We start from the raw sequence: 18,415 nt of genomic DNA, 5'->3' as shown, positions 1-18,415 counted from the left end.
AGTACTGGGTTGATATTTTAATCTTGCTGAGTATTAAAGATAGCAGAGAAAAGAAGCGCTGTAGCTCACTAAGCAAAGCCTCTCAAAGGTTTCTGAGCACATGTGACATCTCACAAGAAGAAGAAAGCAGGAATCGTGAGCCCACATGAAAACCCAGGCCACCTTAGTGAGCACTCAGACATTTGTTGCTCTTACTTGCAGGTCTGAGTTCTGAAGATTCCAGACTTCTCCCCAGAAGAGAATTTTCTAAATGTTGCTCATTTTCATGGCAATTTCTTAAGGGATCCATGAGTCTAGAAGTATAACACAGGTATTCATCCTAATGATGTTATCAGATATTGAACCGTAGTAAAACATGCGGATGTTGAGTGAATAATAAAAGCTAATGTTTCATGTGCTGGAACTGTTGTAAGCACTTTAGACTGATTTACACATTTAATTCTTATAACCTCAGAACAAATACTGTCATTGTCCTAGCTTTACTAATTAGAAAACTGCATCAGAGAGAGGTTAGGTAATTTGCCAAGATCATGCAACCAGATTAGTTACCTGGAGTTAGGCTCAGTTGTGTTTGGATTGGGTTAGTGAGTGTTGATGGAGAAGGCAATAGCACCCCACTCCAGTACTCTTGCCTGGAAAATCCCATGGATGGGGGAGCCTGGTGGGCTGCAGTCCATGGGGTCACTAAGAGTCAAACACGACTGAACGACTTCACTTTGACTTTTCACTTTCATGTATTGGAGAAGGAGATGGCAACCCACTCCAGTGTTCTTGCCTGGAGAATCCCAGGGACGGGGAAGCCTGGTGAGCTGCCGTCTATTGGGTCGCACAGAGTCAGACACGACTGAAGCGACTTAGCAGCAGCAGCAACAGTGAGTGCTGAACTCAGTATGATCAGGTTGAAAGTGAAAGTGAAGTCACTCAGTCCTGTCCGACCCTTTGCGACCCCATGGACTGTTGCCTACCAGGCTCCCCCATCCATGGGATTTTCCAGGCAAGAGTGCTGGATTGGACTTCCACTTCCTTCTCCAGGGGATCTTCCCCACCCAGGAATCGAACCTGGGTCTCCCGCATTATGGGCAGACACTTTACCGTCTGAGCCAGCAGGGAAGCCCTTGAGCAGGGTGCTTGCTCTGAACTACTCCTCTGTTCTGCCACATTCTGGTTAAGAGTGTGGTTTAAAAGATCTCTCTGTCCTTTCTGGTTCAGTAATGTACTGATAATAATAACTAACAGATTTCACTACACACTGAACACTGTATTATATATGAAGCCCTTTGGTTGTGTTCCATTCTTTGCAACCCTATGGATTATAGCCCGCCAGGCTCCTCTGTCCATGAGATTCTCCAGGCAAGAATACTGAAGGGGGTTGCCATTTCCTCCTCCAGGGGATCTTCCTGACCGAGAGATCAAACCTGCATCTCCTGGGTCTCCTGCATTGGCGGGTCGGTTCTTTCCACTGGGAATCTTTGCCACCTGGGAATCTTATTTAATTCTTGCAACTGTTCTGTCAGACAGACAAACCTGTGAACCCACTAGATATGTGAGAAAACTGAGGCACAGGGGGAGAAGTCCTGTGTTCAAGGTCACACTGCTTACGAGAGGTCAGTATGCAGTGGGAGCCCAGGTCTGACTCCAGACGCAGTTGCAACTGCCTTTTATTTAACCACATCCTTTGGAAGTTTTCTATGTTGAGGAAATTATACAGGAAAAAAGTCACACATCAGATTTTGTATTTGGTGCATTTTCTTTCCCCAGTTAACAAACGATTTGGAAAATATTTATGACTCCCAGATTCCAGTGTTTTGTGAACTGTGCTTATCTGACATAGACTGGTATATCTATTATGCATCCACAAAGCTCATTACGACCTTTTAAAATTGCTCTTTTTCATTCTCTTTTTTCAAAATTTTTCTAAGTAATCAAAAATCATACATGAGTTTTTCCTGAAAGTCAGAATAATGAAGCTCAACTGCCCTACTTAAAGCACTTTTTTCCTATATTGATCAATGCAGTTGGAAGAGAATGGATGTACAAGAATTGCAGCTTATATATAGTAAAATATTCATTGACTACTTTAAAAACTAAGAGTTGGAAACACTACAATCGAAATGAAAGTTTCTTACACCCAAATGATTTCTTATCTTGTCATCTTTCTTTGAAGTCAATCGAATATTTCTTTATGAACTATTTCCTATAAAAATTAATTGCTTATTGCTCTGTATAATTTCTTTTGAATTAAAAATTTAAACAATCTATAATGAGTTCTCTGATGTTCTTTTTGTCCTTGACAACATTTTCTCCAAATCGCTGGAGATATTGGTATGTTGTTCTCAGATTCAGATTTTTCCTGCCTATAAGATACAGATGTAAGTCATTATTTCCCAATGAAACATTATCTTGAGGGAAATATTAACACAATTTTCCCTCCACAGACTTTTTACTTGTAAGTATATCTGGAAAGTTTTTGAATACCAGTAAAGACCTTTCTCTACAGCAGACTTATCAGTCCTTTGTTAGTGATCCTTGTGGTTCTATAAATGGGGCTATAATGAGGGGCACTTTGAAACTTGTTGCTTAAGTGTTTTTGGTACAAAATATCTGTTAATTTTCTTATATAAAACAAGTATGAAATACTTGTGCTTTAGAGCAACATTTGGAAACATCTATGCAATTATCAACTGATGACTATACGTAATTAATTATAGATGTTTGAGGGTAATGGAGATAAATACCACGTGTGTTCAGGTCTGACTAGTTCTATACAATGTCATTTCAGGAAAGAAAATTATATTCACTGTATATAACTGACAACAGTTGTAATCTGTTGTCTGTGTGTTGCATGCTAAGTCGCTTCAGTCATGCACAACTCTTTGCAGCTCTACGGACTGTAGCCCAGCAGGTTCCTCTGTCCATGAGATTCTCCAGATAAGAGTACTAGAGTGGGTTGCTATGCCCTCCTCCAGGGGATCTTCCTGACCCAAGGAGTGAACTCACATCTCATGTCTCCTGCATTGGCAGGTGGGTTCTTTACCGCTAGCATCCCCTGGGAAGCCCAATCTCTTGCCCTCACAGAGGTATACTCAGTGATACACTCTATGGGGTCACAAATAGTTGGACACAACTTAGCAACTGAACAACAACCACAAACTTTCAAATGATAGTGTCCATTTGGTCTTAAGAGTTTTCAGACATAAGATTTCCATGCATAAAATAAAATTCTGAGCATTTTAACCAGAAAGGATTTAAGGTAGTGGATTGGGTACTTTTAAGACCAGAGAACAAGCTTTCAGTTTTGGCCTTAGGAGTGACTCCAATCTTCTTCTGCAGATTGCAAGTCCACCAAGGGTTGAGAGGCAGGCTGATAACCCTAGAGCCTTCCAGAAGATGGGTAACATTAATTTATTTCCTACTTATTCTCTTTTAGATGTTGAGAACTTGAATTGCTTTAAAATTTATATTTAAAATACTTGGTTAAATGATTTTATGTCCTGAATGTCATTTAAAAAAAAATGCTTACTTAATTAGACTGAATCATTTTTATTTTCCCTTTTTGTTCTGTCAGGGAAAAACAAAACTGCTGCCTAGTCATGTTTCCTTACTTTTATCAGTTTATGTCACCGATATATATGCACCAATGTTGAAGACAAAAATAAATGAAATCAATAATAATAGTGATGATGATGCTGATAACAAAAGGACACTTGGGAAAGTCCTAACAAAGGGGTATCTGTGAATTTCTGGGGTAAAAGGACCATCAGCATCCCAACATGCATTTTTATTATTCTTTCTCTTCCCATGTGGTTTCCATCTGTTGCTTGTGAAAAATTTCACTGAGGTCCAGTTCACAGTAGGGCTAACTGAGTTCTTTAGAAGAGCCTGACCCTCAACTGAGCGTTTGGGTCTAAGGTGTAAGTCTTGTATCTGATTACTTCTCCGATCCTGGCCCAGTTCAGGAAATTAGAACCTGACCAGCTGTGTTTCCTGGTTTGTAGGTTGAAGGTTGTTACCTGGCTCTTTCTCACTCAGCTTGCTGTCCTTTCCTTGGAAATAGACACAGATGTATCCACTAAACAAGTTTTCCCCAATGTTCAAACATGATTTTGCCATGTCAAGTGCCACCTACATTCTTATTAACTGTTTGTGTTATGATATTAGGTCATTTTAAAAAATATTCAAGTATATTAAAAAAATATTTGGGACTAATCAAATGAAAAACAGCTACCCTTATTTAACTAAAGGATGGCTAGCCATAAAAAAATACAGTGAAATCAAAGCAAAGTTGCTAAATTTAAGCTATATACTCTAACTGTAAGCTCTGAGCCCAAGGTCTCCATTTGTGCAAGAGAAAAATGATCAAATTTTCAAAAGACAAGCATCAAAAAGAGCCTTCCTTTTTGAGATAGCCAGAAAGACGCAAGCATCTTTGAAAGGAAACTTGCTATTTACTCTTGATTTACCATTTATTTCAGGTCTTATTGAGGTACCATTTCTAATAATTGACTATAGGTGATTCCAACATTTTGGGAAACACTATGTTAAACTCAATTTCCTATCCCAAGAAGGCAGCACTGGGCTCAGCTGGTATTGCCTGAGGTCCTGTAGGGAAGAGAGATGCTGTGAAATGAAGCTTCTGCACCTCCATGACCTCCCTTCCCACCCTAGACTCTCCAATCACAGATTCCAGTGTCTTCTTTCCTTTCACTCTTTTTATTTAGAGCCCTCTCCATGACCTTGTTCCAAGCCAACTGATATCCCTTTCTTTATGAACTAGTTCAGGATGCTGGCTCCTCGTATGTTCTTTAAGGTGATGCTATAACCAAGTTTATTCAATTCCTTGGTGACTAATGTGGCTCCGAGAGGTTAGGAACTGGTGAGGCTGAAACAATTGTATACCGTGTCTGGTGAGGAGTAAAGTGCAGATTAATTTGTGAGATAGAGCACTTCTACCCTTTTCCCTTTGGCTTTAAGGTTTATTTAGAATTCATGAAGTTGTGTCTGTACTAAAAAGCTTTGAACGATTAAAGAGAATTATTTAACAAAATTTCGAAAAATGCCAGTGCAAATTGGTTTGTCTTGAAATTCTGGTGCTTTGTTATTTTGCCACCAAGAAAAGAGCTTAAAAAAAAGCTTGAGGGAGAATATGAATGTAATAAATATTTCATTTTTGTAGCACATCGTGCGTTGTTCTTTAGTTTCAGACCTTGCCAGCAGTCAACACAGTAGTAAATTTCAGCACCTGTGGACCTGTTTCGGTAATTTATGATTTCCATTAGATTTCCATTAGAGATGGGCTGAAACAGTTCAGGCAAGTTCACACACTCCAGCCATGAGCATGGTTGGCCTGAGGATTGTTTGCATGTGGGTATTTGGCAGCATGTCTATTCTTTGTTGCCTTTTGCTATCATTGTTATCATTTGGGGGCTGCTCAAAACACAGAAACTACAGACATCTACCACTTAGGATTCTTTTTCTGCCACAATATATAGTTGTTTTATTCATTCATTTAGTAAATATTTAGTGAGCACTTGTTCACTGCAGGGGCATGGATCTCTGGGGATATGTGGATGGATAGGAGATGCCCCCTTATATCAAGGAGTTCCTAGAGGAAGAACAATTAATTCATCAAAAAGAAATGGAATTAAGGGTGGCTTCATAGTACTAAAGACAGCTAAACAAGCAGAATAAATGGCTAGTACAACTAGATACTCTTAGAAAGAAAGAAGAGGCAGGTCTGAAGACAGTAGAAAGTCCAGGTATTCTTGGCAAGAGAACTGGTGAGAGTAAATTCACAGAGGTCAGAGCATGGTTGATGAGCACAAGAGGCATGGGACTTCTGGAACATGAACTGGCCGGATAAACAATAGGAGCTTTGGCAAGCCATGGGCATTCTTACAGAGCACTGGAGTGGTTGACTGTAAATGATGATAATATTTTTAAACGTTGTAATGGGGTTTTTCTCATGCAGTTTCATGTATTTTAGCTTCTTCCCTAATCATTTCAAGCTGTCATTCTGATAGTAAAAGAGAATTAGAAGCGCTAGTGCAGAAAGGAGAGGAGAAAGTTCATGTTCCTTCCTTGACATCCAATAGGGGATCTTTGTCTTCATTCAAGGCAACGTGCTTGAAATTCTGACTTTGTCAAAGGGGGAAGAAAAGCGTTCCATTCCTTCCACCTCGAGCAATGGACAGCCTGACTCTTGGTCTGAAGAGTTTTACTGGGACGAGGAAATGGACGAGGGGATGAAAGCCCTTAACTCATCACTTGTAAGCCAGAGGACTACGGGCAAAAGCAGGGAAACAATAGAAAGTGAGGGCACAGGAAAACTGGTTCTTAATTCCGTTCTAAACCTCATCGTGCGTGGGAAGAGGGAGCGTGTTGGTAGTGGTATAGGAGCTCTAGAGAGACGGAATCACGGTTTCTCTTAGAGATTCTCCATATGCAGTCACTTCCTACCCGATACAGAAGCGGTGGCAGGAATGGTGAGAGGAAGCAGCAGGGAAGCAGAGCAGAGGCCTGGGACGCACGGAAAGCGGCCCCAGGATGTGGCACCTCGCCACAGAAGCCCGCGGACTGAGGCTGTGGGCATCGTCACCTGGCTGAGAGGAGCTACGTGGAAGATGTCCTGCTGGGACCCAGGCTGAGCAGGGGCCAGCCCTGCCATACCAGGGAATCCAGTCGGGTTTAGCCTGATCTTCACTTTTCCCAATTCCCGGCCATCTGGGGGCCGTATAAGCCTGATTCACCTAAACACAATTGGTAGTGAGCAGGAGGAAAGAGAGAAAATTCAAGAAATGGAGTTTTACTTAAATAAGCATGTGCCTAAATGAATATTTAAGCATTTATATTGGTCTGTCTTCCCCACCTAGAACTAAGATTTGTTATTTTCTGACTCTTCTCACTGGATCTATGTTTATTAGAAAAGATAGCTCAATTATTTTAAAAACCCTATGTTTTACGAGCATATCAGCTTTTAATGAGTATATGTGCTACAATTCACTAAAATGGTTAATATAATTTGATTAATATCTTTTTTATCCACAGTCTAAGAAAGTCTAGGAGCCTGGCCAAAAAAAAAAAAAAATTAAAGGTGAACAATTAAAAAACCTAAAATGAAGACAACTCTTGCTGGAACAAAGATATTCATTAAAGCATTATTTAGAATCCATATATGTGTTAATATGATATTTGCTTTTCCCTCTGACTTCACTAGGTATGACAAACTCTAGGCTTATCCACATCACTACAAATTACCTAATTTTGTTCCTTTTTATGCTGTATAACACAGGGTGCTCAGATCAGGGCTCTGTGATGACATAGAGGGATGAGATGGGGTGAGGAGGCTGAAGAAGAAGGGGATACATGTGTACTTGTATATTGAGTCACATTATTGTAAAGTACAGACTAACAGCATTATAAAGTAACTATTTTCCAAAACAAAAAATTTAAAAAAAAGCAAAAAAAAAGTACAATTTTTAAAAAGTATTCTTTATAATGGCAAAAAGGCAGCAGCAACTGTATCTCTAACTTTGAAAAGTTATATATATATCTTAGACAAACTTTAAAAGTGATTATGTTGTTGTTAAAAAGTTTCCCAGGAATTTTTAGCAGCATTAGAATATTTGTAAAATTTATATTTATGTCATAATTTTAAGTGTATAAGATAACATGTACCTGAAAATAAGTTTTTTTTCTATCAATTTGTGTTTTTTGGTTAGTTATTATTTAATTAAGGGCTTCCCTGGTGGCTCAGATGGTAAAAGCATCTGCCTACAATGCAGGAGACCTAAGTTCAATCCCTGGGTTGGGAAAAATGCAGAAGATTGATGGGAAATATACCAAAATATATTTTAAAAAATCCTTTCTTAGTATAAGTTTATGATTTGTTATTTTATTTTTTCAGTTAAAAAAATCTTTCTGTCCTATATGTGTGCACATGTACTATTTTTATAACTAGAGAATCTAAGACAAGTTTATCTTACTTAAAAAAAGTGAAAAAGAAGGCAAGAGGAGACATGGTATAAGAGAGAGAAGAGGGGGACAGCTTTATTCCCATCCTTTGATAAAGTTAATAAGTGGGGATTTAAGAGATAGAGACATTTATCTCTAATACATCTAAGCTACTTCAGTAAGCTGGTGCCTCCTCTTAGGGAAATCAAACAGATGGACTTGAGAGACGAAGCAGAGCAGGTCTGACCTTGCTTCTAGCCTGCCTGGGCACTGCCCTGAAAGGTGAGTGCCCTGACTGCCTGCTGTGAGCACACGACTTGCAGCACCATAGACAAGATAGGGGACAAATCTTGAGGTCGTTGAGCCCCTGGAGAGGGTCTGGCTAACCAAGTCCTGGGCTTAACAGCATTCCAATTTTATGCATTAATGTGAGATCTGAGCTGCAATTTACTCATGGACTAATGCTATCAGTTTGCATCCTAGGATTATAAGTGGGAACCCAAACTGTGATCTCTGAAGTCTCACCCATGGAGTGGACGCCCTGCCTGGGACCTTTTCTCAGCTGGAACTCCAGATATGCTGCGTCACAGGCCTTCCCAGTGCTGTTTGAATCTGGATGTTGGTCAAAACTCAATTTGGTAATGTAATCTCTGCAGTTTCTATTTCTTTTCTCTTTTAATGTTAGTATATTGAAAGTAAGCTAGGTAATTCTCTAACTAAATATTGGCATTATTTATTTGTATGTAATGAGTGGCTTATTTTGTTAACTAATCCTTTGAACCTAAGACTAAAGTGAAAACTTTCAGCAAAACACCTCTCATAAGAGGTATGAATTTATGAATTGTACAGTTTGATATGGTTGAACTATCATTTTTGCCATCTTTCGTATGTCCTTTGTCTATTTTTTAAAACTTTAGCCTAAATCTAAATCATTTTTTAATATTATCAAATGTAACTTTCTCACTAGTCCTGGATAAAGATAAAATTTCACAAATTCCTGTCAACTAACAGCTGTCATATTTACTTATGTGTCATATTTAACTTATATGCAGAGTACATCATAAGAAACGCTGGACTGGAAGAAACACAAGCTGGAATCAAGATTGCCGGGAGAAATATCAATAACCTCAGATATGCAGATGACACCATCCTTATGGCAGAAAGTGAAGAGGAACTAAAAAGCCTCTTGATGAAAGTGAAAGAGGAGAGTGAAAAAGTTGGCTTAAAGCTCAACATTCAGAAAATGAAGATCATGGCATCCAGTCCCATCACTTCATGGGAAATAGATGGGGAAATAGTGGAAACAGTGTCAGACTTGATTTTTTGGGCTCTAAAATCACTGCAGATGGTGACTGCAGCCATGAAATTAAAAGAAGCTTACTCCTTGGAAGAAAAGTTATGACCAACCTAGACAGCATATTCAAAAGCAGAGACATTACTTTGCCAACTAAGGTCCATCTAGTCAAGACTATGGTTTTTCCTGTGGTCATGTATGGATGTGAGAGTTGGACTGTGAAGAAGGCTAAGCGCCAAAGAATTGATGCTTTTGAACTGTGGTGTTGGAGAAGACTCTTGAGAGTCCCTTGGACTTCAAGGAGGTCCAACCAGTCCATTCTGAAGATCAGCCCTGGGATTTCTTTGGAAGGAATGATGCTAAAGCTGAAACTCCAGTCCTTTGGCCACCTCATGCAAAGAGTTGACTCACTGGAAAAGACTCTGATGCTGGGAGGGATTGGGGGCAGGAGGAGAAGGGGATGACAGAGGATGAGATGGCTGGATGGCATCACTGACTCGATGGACGTGATTCTGAGTGAACTCCAGGAGTTGGTGATGGACAGGGAGGCCTGGCATGCTGCGATTCATGGGGTCGCAAAGAGTCGGACACGACTGAGCAACTGAACTGAACTGAAGCTGAATCCATGGCAGATTCTTCTCTGGGGTGAAATTTGTGACAACCCCAATTATAGCATTGACCACTGCTTTAGTAAAGTTCATCATCGCCTTCAAATGTCAATTATACATATATATATATATATGTCACAATAACCTTGTGTTATTATGGCATATATATTTATATGTATGCCACAGGGTTAATGTGAAGACTAAATGACATATTTATAAAGTTTTCGGAGGAGGGTCTGTGGCTTTTCAAGGGCTTAATAAACAGTATTTATTATTGTACTTAATACACATTAGTTATTTATATTGGTATTGCTATTCATTTTACATAGTTATAGCACATAAAACCCGAAAGGGGCATTAGAAATGATCACAGTATTGAATTAGTCAAGAACAGATAGAATCATTTAAATAACTCATTTTGGCATGAGTACTCATTTTCATCTTATTTTATTTTGGCTTCTTAATTTCTTAAACATGCAGTTTCAAGCAGTGGGAATAAGGCATATGTGAGTAATTAAATTCCCACTGGCTACAGAATACATGAACTGTCTCAGTAACTCTTCATGGGTCATTGTTTTGATATGGTCAAGAACCACTTATCAACTTCATGTTTCAAGCATTAAAGTTTCAAGTATGGCAATGCCATGTTGACAAAGGAAATATTGAATCTACAATTCATTCAGTGCAATTCACCAGGCTGAAAACACAGAGATGAGCAAGATTAACCTAACACATCCCTCAGAAAGTTTCTACTTCATTGCCATGTAGTATAAGCCTATTGTTATGAAAGTCAACTGAGCAGTCAAAATATGCCAATAAGAATGGATAAGCCTGGAAAAACGATAGTTCATACATTTTGCTTATGGTGATATACAATCTTTTGGAAATTATAGCTATTTGTATCTCATACTTTAACCGTGGGAGCAACATAATAATACAATTATCTCAAATTAATATACTCGTTTGAAAGAACAAAGGAGTTGAAATGAGCAAATTAATAAAATTTCATTTTGTTTAACTTTAGTGCCAAAAAGAAAAAGAGAGAGAGAACTGAGCCTACATGTGCTTTGGTATGACCAAGTTCCCTGAATTTGTAGCTGTTTTAGTTAAATGCTGCTCTATACTTCTCCGTGAGTTGGTGATGGACAGGGAGGCCTAGTGTGCTGCAGTCCGTGGGTCACAGAGTTGGGCACACCTGAGCAACTGAACTGAACTGACTGAAACTTCTCCAACATGGATTATGGAGGTTGTGGCTCACTATGCCCACTGTAAAAGCATTCTCAACAGTATGTCCGGGCTTCCTACTCTTTTTGATGCCTCTGATATACTAACAGTCACTGTCCCAGAAAAATGCTCCAACTAGGCCATTCTGAGGCTTCTGAAATTTCTAAACCTTTTCAGTACTGAACATAGTAATCATGACTTGAATTTGCAGCCACAGCCCCTGCTCTTTCCATGCCCTCTGCTCCAGACAAATTGAATTCCTTCTGTTTCCTATAAAGGTCCCTGGTCTCCCCTTTACTCTCATGCCTGACAAGCCCTTTCCTTCATCTCCACGTGAGCAAATCCCACCTGCCTTTCAGGGCTCAGGTCAAATGTCTTCCCTGTCAAGAATAATTTCTCCTTCCTTGACTTCACATGGCTAAGAATCCCTTATGGCATCTTCCCAAAGTATTTATTCTCATGTGTAGAATATATATATATATATATATATATATAGTTTTTATATTTATTTTTATTTTTTTATATTTATCCAAGAGGATAAGGTGAAGGCAGTGAAGAGAAACTCAAAGATATACATGCAATGCATGTATGTGCACGTGCACACACACACACATATACCATGTTTCAATCTTTATGTGACTAAAAAATAGAGAGGTATATGCCTTATCATCAGTGCAAGAAGGTGATTGAGATGATGTGATATGATGGCTGTGTCTTTACTACAAAGCAAACACCCACGTGAGATGGACTCATAGAGTCACTAACTTACATGATTCAACTGATTCTTCTTTTCCAATGTTTGGTCAGTTGTGGCCCTTTATTTATAGACTCTTTTAATGCTTCTCCCTCTCCCCCCAGCCCTCAGTAATTCTATTGCAAAAAGTCATATTTTGTATGCAGTGTTTGCTTAGAGAAAAATAAAATAAAATATAAAATATTTGTTTCACTGCATCACAGAGAGGTGTTCAGCAATAAAGCAGGACTGCCTTTGCTTTGTTATTTTTAACCTTTCTACTATTTTCATGCATACAAACATGAGAGTTTGTAGGAAATAATGCAGTCAGTATCCTATCATATTCGTGAAAACGAAAACTCCCAATATCATAGCAGGCTGTGAGTTGCTGTATCTAAGTGCAAACATTCTGCTCCTCACACACCCACTTGGGATGCTTCCTGGAATCTATCATTTAGGCTGCAGGCCACTCTGGGGCTCGTGTCTTGCTGTCACACTGTCTTACTACATGGGCATTTTACAGTGATTTTCAACAACCTGAAGAGTGACATTATCACAGTGGGATTTCCGATCGTCACCTTCCAGAGGGGACCCTCGTCCAGAAGGTCAGTACAGATGGAGTTTAAAGCAGTGATTAGCTACTAAGGCTGCAAATTCATGGAGGCACAGAGTGAGAACTGCAATCTCCCGAAGGTATTATTCACATCGGATAAAAAGTGAGGTGCACTGTATGCTTGTGTGCATGTCTTCTTCTGCGTTTTAAAGAATATGTTCAGCTTTCTTTGCATTAATTCCTGTGTCACAAAATCAGAGAATGAATAAAACAAACTGATATTTCATATGTATTTTCAGATAAAGAAGAAGAAATTTAAAAAATAGATAAAGTACATTATTTTGTGATTATTTCAAATGTACATTATTTAGTTTGAAGATTTTGCTGTTGACAATATAAATACATCCATAATGCATGTATATATGTTCATGTATTCTTAAACTGGACTTCCCTGGTGGCCCAGAAGGTAAAGAATCCACCTGCAATGCAGGAGATCTGGGTTTGATCCCTGGGTTGGGAAGATCCCCTGGAGAAGGGAAAGGCTACCCACTCCAGTATTCTGGCCTGGAGAATCCCATGGACAGAGGAGCCTGGTGGGCCACAGTCCATGGGGTGACAAAGAGTTGGACATGACTGAGCAACTTTCATTCATTCTTAAACTGGAAAAATTTAATTAATTTCAAAAACACTGATGTGCTGTTGGTTATGTGTAAAGTGCTCCCAGTATTGTGTGCTTTGTAGGCAAAATGATTAGTTAGACAGTTTTCTATTAATTTGTATCTGAATGTTGGTATGAATGTTCCAACTTCTATTGGTCCACCCTAGAGGGGGTTTTGGGAGAAGGCAATGGCACCCGACTCCAGTACTCTTGCCTGGAAAATCTCATGGACGGAGGAGCGTGGTAGGCTGCAGTCCATGGGGTCGCCAAGAGTCGGAAGGGACTGAGTGACTTCACTTTCACTTTCAAACATTGGAGAAGGAAATGGCAACCCGCTCCAGTGTTCTTGCCTGGAGAATCCCAGGGACGGGGGAGCCTGGTGGGCTGCCGTCTATGGGGTCACACAGAGTCGGACACGACTGAAGTGACTTAGCAGCAGAGGGTTTTTGAGCCAGCACTGTCCTGGTTTATAAATTCTGAGCCTATCCACTTTGATTCCATGCCTATATATATATAGGCACCACCCCACCCACCAGGTCTTTGTTGATTCTCTTATATAATTAAAATATCTGTTTAACTCTCCTTCCCTTCTCAAGCTTAAACTCCTTTAAAGGATGGAAGACATACTCAAACACACTCTTACCTTGTGGTAAGCCTTCCTCCGCCCCTCCATCCAGTAGCAGTTGCTAGAGTTTTATTCTTGCTTATTTAATCAAATACCAAATATGTCTACAAGCATCTTTTAAGATTCACATATCATTTTATCAGGTAAACAATTGAAGGATACATAAAGAAGTTTGAAATGTTTATGCCTTCAAGGGATTTAAATGCAGAATAAAAGAGAAGATTTGCGCAGTGCACCATTTAAAGGACAAGACAATTATTGTGCCTCATGTCTTAATTTATATGAATATAACATAGAAACTGTTAAAAACTCCAGTCAGAACCAAATGAGGCTCAAAGGAACCTTAAAATTAATATGTTCAAAACTAAATTTCTGATCTTCTTTCTTTCTGAGACTGTTTTTCTCCTGTGTTCTCAAACCATACAGCGAGGAGTCATCATCAATACTACTGCTTCTCTGACTTCTCACATCTGATTTATTGCTGAGACCATACTCTCTTTTATTTTCCATCTTTGCCACAGAGACTCGAGCCCGTCTGCGCTTGTCTAGTCCGTGCAAACATCTTCTCCTTTTTCTACCTGCACTGACATTTTGCCCCTGCCTATCCTTTTTCCATGATACAAACATGATATTTTTAAGACTCAATTCACTTAAAACTTCCAAAGAGCCTCTTTGGGATAAAGATAAAATTACTTAACATGGTTTCTAAGACCCTCTGAGTGATTTCCCCCTATCTAATTTTCTTCTTCTCCAACAATGATTAGCCCTCCATTTGTACTGGTTTTCTTTCTGTCCTTCGTACTAAGACTGTATTCCTTGCCCCAGGACATTTGTGTATGCTATACTGCCTGGTGAACTCCCCATATCTCCTGCCCAGGAAGTTGCTTCTCATTCCTTAAATCTTAGATCAACCATCACTTTCTCAATTTAACCTTCCCCAATTGACAAGAATTGCCAAAACTATTATTGACTCTTTGTATTATGTTCATCCCTTTAGGGCTCTCACCAAAGTGGCAATTTCATATTTATGTTTATTTTATTTTATTGGAATATACTTGCTTTACGATGTTGTAGTATTTTTTACTGCTATATAGCCACACACATATATATATATGTTCTGCTTCCTTGGACTTCCTTCCCCTTTAGACCAAGACCTAAACATTGAAAGAGTTTCTTCTGCCATACAGTCATTTCTCATTAATTATCTGTTTTACATATAGTAATATATATATATACACGCCAATTCCAGTCTCCCAACCATCCCAACCTCCCTTCCCCCTGCCACTTGGTATCTATACATTTGTTCCCTAAATCTGTGTCTCTATTCCTGCTTTGCAAATCAGTTAATCTATACTGATTTTTCTGGATTCCACTTGGTGGTGGTGGATCAGTCGCTAAGTTGTGTTCGACTCTTGCGACCCCATGGGCTGGAGCCTACCAGGCTCCTCTATCCGTGGGATTCTCTAGGCAGGAATACTGGAGCCGGTTGCCATTTCCTTCTCCAGAGATTCCACTTATATGCATTGATATATGATATTTTTTCTTCTCTTTCTTCCTTCACTTTGTGTGACAGTTTCTAGGTCTATTCAATCTATGCAAATGACACATTCCTTTGTATGGGTGAGGAATATTCTATTTTTCTCTGCATTTCTGAAATCTAAACTGAGTTAATGGGCTTCTCTATTGTCTCAGTGGTAACACACCAACCAATGCAGGAGACAGGGGTTTAATCCTTGTGTTAGGAAAGTCCCCTGGAGAAGGAAAAGGCAACCTACTCCAGTATTCTTGCTTGGAAAATTCCATGGGCAGAGGAGCCTGGTTGGCTACAGTCCATGGGATTGCAAAGAGCTGGACACGACTTAGCAGCTGAACAACAACAAACTCTGTTAATACATAAATGTTCTATGAGTAAACAAAATTCAATAGAAATTGAAAAGTGAAAAAAAGTAAAAGTCGCACAGTCGTGTCCAACTCTTTGTGATTCTGTGGGCTGCAGCCTGTCTCGCTGCTGTGCTGGAGTGGGTTGCCATTTCCTTCTCCAGGGGATCTTCCACACCCAGGGATCGAGCCCAGGTCTCCCACATTGCAGGCAGATTCTTTACCAGCTGAACCACAAGGGAAATTGAATCTGTACTAATTGTGATGCAGGCTAAGCTATTACATGAAGAGATCCAAATATAAACTGGCTTAAAAGAAATAGAAGTTAATTTTTTTCTTGCCAGATAGTCTCTATGTCAGCAGTGCATGGATAGAAATGTAACTGCTGTATTCCAGAAGGTCCATCTTATTCCTCTACCATCTTCCCTACCAGATTGTTCTGGTGGTTATGACTGAAGCTTGGGTGCCTGTTACATCCACTCTTCAGCCTATGGGATGTGAAGAAGTCCTGGAAAACTATGCATCTCCAAAGAGACGATCCAGAGCCTCATACCTCACCTCCACTTACCTCTCATTGCTCTAAACTTGCCAGCTTCAAAAGATGATTGAGATGAGTAGCTGGGTGCCTAGATAAAATCTAGGATTCTCTAAGTAAAAGAAAAGAGGGAAAATGGATACGGTGTCGTAATGAACAATGTGTGCTAAAATCCTTCCTTACACATGCTTTGCTTAATTTCCCAGAAATTCCTGCTTTTAACCAAGGTCGACAATTTCTCATACACAGAACAGTTCCACATGCAAGCATGTTGTAGGCATGTGCACACACACACTCACAGGCAAACACACACATCCCCTCCACCCATATATATGGATGCTTTCCACTCTTTCTCTTTCTTGTCTTTTCTCCCATACAAATCGCTGCATGTCATAAAGGTTAGCGTGTTTTATTTCACTTGTTTTATCTCACTTTATAACATGCCTTGGAATAATGTTCATATCTTATTACTTTAATTTTTTAAATTTGGTAATCATGTTTTATTTGATAATTCATATGCCTCTGACTGATTGAGTTACAGATTTCTTTCAGCTGCTGCTACTGTTCATGTATTTTCTTGTTTCTACTTTTCTTTTTTTTTCTTACAGACATGGCCACAAGGATGTCTTAGCACAAGGGGCATTGCAGAGTGGCAGTTATGAGAGTATTTTGGAAGTGGGCTCCCTGAGTTTCAGACTTGCTTCTACTTTGTAATTATGGGAAACTGAACCATTCCATGCCTCAGAATAGACAAGATTTTCATTCTTATCTCTTTAGGTTATAAAGATTAGATGAGCTGATAAGCTTAGGGTAATGCTTACATAAAGAAAATCCTCATAAATATGAATTACAATTGTTGGTCTGTTTTTAACTTTTTACTTTGAAATAACTTTAGATTCAAGAAGAAAAACTAGTTCAGAGGATTCCTGTGTCCCCATCACCTAGCTTCTTTCAGTGATATATTTATATAATTATACTAGTACAATTATAAAAAGCAGAAATTGACTAAATAACTTACTTGGATTTCATCATTTTTTTTTTTTTGGTATAAAGACTTTTAAAGAGAGGTTTAAAGTTAGTAGCAAATTTGAGGGGAAGGTACAAAGATTTTCCATATATCCTCTGTCCCCCACACATTCATAGCCTCCTCCTTTATCAACATTCCCCACCACAGTAGCACATTTGTTACAACTTGTGAAGCTATATTGACACATCACAATCACCCCAAGTCCATAGGTTACATTAGGGTTCTGTCTATGGCTTTGGACAAATGTATAATAACATGTATCCATCATAAATGGATATCAACACTGCACCATAGACCTTGTGTTCCTCTTACTTATTCCTTCCCATCCAACCCCTGACAAACTGATCTTTTCACTGTCTCCATAATTTCACCTTTTATAGAATGTCATGTGTACTGTCCTAAGTCTCTAAGACTTTAGCCTGCCAGGCTCCTCTGTTCATGGGGATTCTCCAGGCAAGAATACTGGAGTGGGTTGTCATACCCCCTCCAGGGGATTTTCCCAATCCAGGGATCAAACCCAGGTCTCCCACACCATACAGCAAGTAAACTTTTCAGAAGGGTTCTATTCACTTAGAAATATGCACAAAGTTACCTCCATGTCTTTTCATGGCTGGATATCTCATTTCTTTTCAGTGTGAATTATATTCTATTTTCTCTAGGTATGTCAGTTTATCGACTCACTTACTGAAGACCATCTTGGTTGTTTCTACATTTTGGTGATTATGAATAAAGCTTCTATGAGCATCTCTGTGCAGGTGTCTATACTGACATATTTCTTACTCTTTTGGATAAATGCCAAGGAATTTGGTTGCCAGGTCATATGGCAAGAATATGTTTAGTTTTTCTTTTGTTTTTTAGTAAAATGGGATAATAATCATTTAATAATTATGCTGATTAACAGGTATAGTCTGAAAACGACCCAGGTACTTTGGGATATATTGTCATTCTTTGTATAGTACCACCATATTTCCTTTTTAATTCTGTAATTAATTATTTTAAATTTCATTTTTGTAGCATATGTTTTGTGTATATCACCCATGAATTGTTATGTGGCAGTTTAACTTTCTTTTTAAAAACTTATTGTTAGTTCTTTAATTATTTATTTATTATTATTTATAAAGTTAATTTTAGTTTTAATAGTAGGATAATTACTTTACAATATTGTCCTAGAAGATTGAAATGCAAAAGTAGGAAATCAAGAGATACCTGGAGTAGTAGGCAAGTTTGGTCTTGAGGTACAGAATAAAGCAGGACAAAGGCTAACAGAGTTTTGCCAAGTGAACACATTGGTCATAGCAAACACCCTTTTCCACCTACACAAGAGATGACT

General features: G+C 38.9%; 1 non-coding gene across 1 annotated transcript; it reads right to left on the bottom strand.

Moving 5' to 3' along the window:
• Positions 1-1,038: 1,038 nt before the first annotated feature.
• On the bottom strand, positions 1,039-1,110 carry TRNAY-AUA (transfer RNA tyrosine (anticodon AUA)). The gene has a single exon. It is a non-coding gene; the product is annotated as a tRNA-Tyr (tRNA).
• Between the last annotated feature and the right edge of the window lie 17,305 nt (positions 1,111-18,415).

The sequence above is a fragment of the Capricornis sumatraensis genome, chromosome 19 (assembly GCF_032405125.1).
Source record: "Capricornis sumatraensis isolate serow.1 chromosome 19, serow.2, whole genome shotgun sequence".
Lineage (NCBI taxonomy): Eukaryota > Metazoa > Chordata > Mammalia > Artiodactyla > Bovidae > Capricornis > Capricornis sumatraensis.
This window is presented reverse-complemented; position numbering and strand designations above follow the sequence as displayed.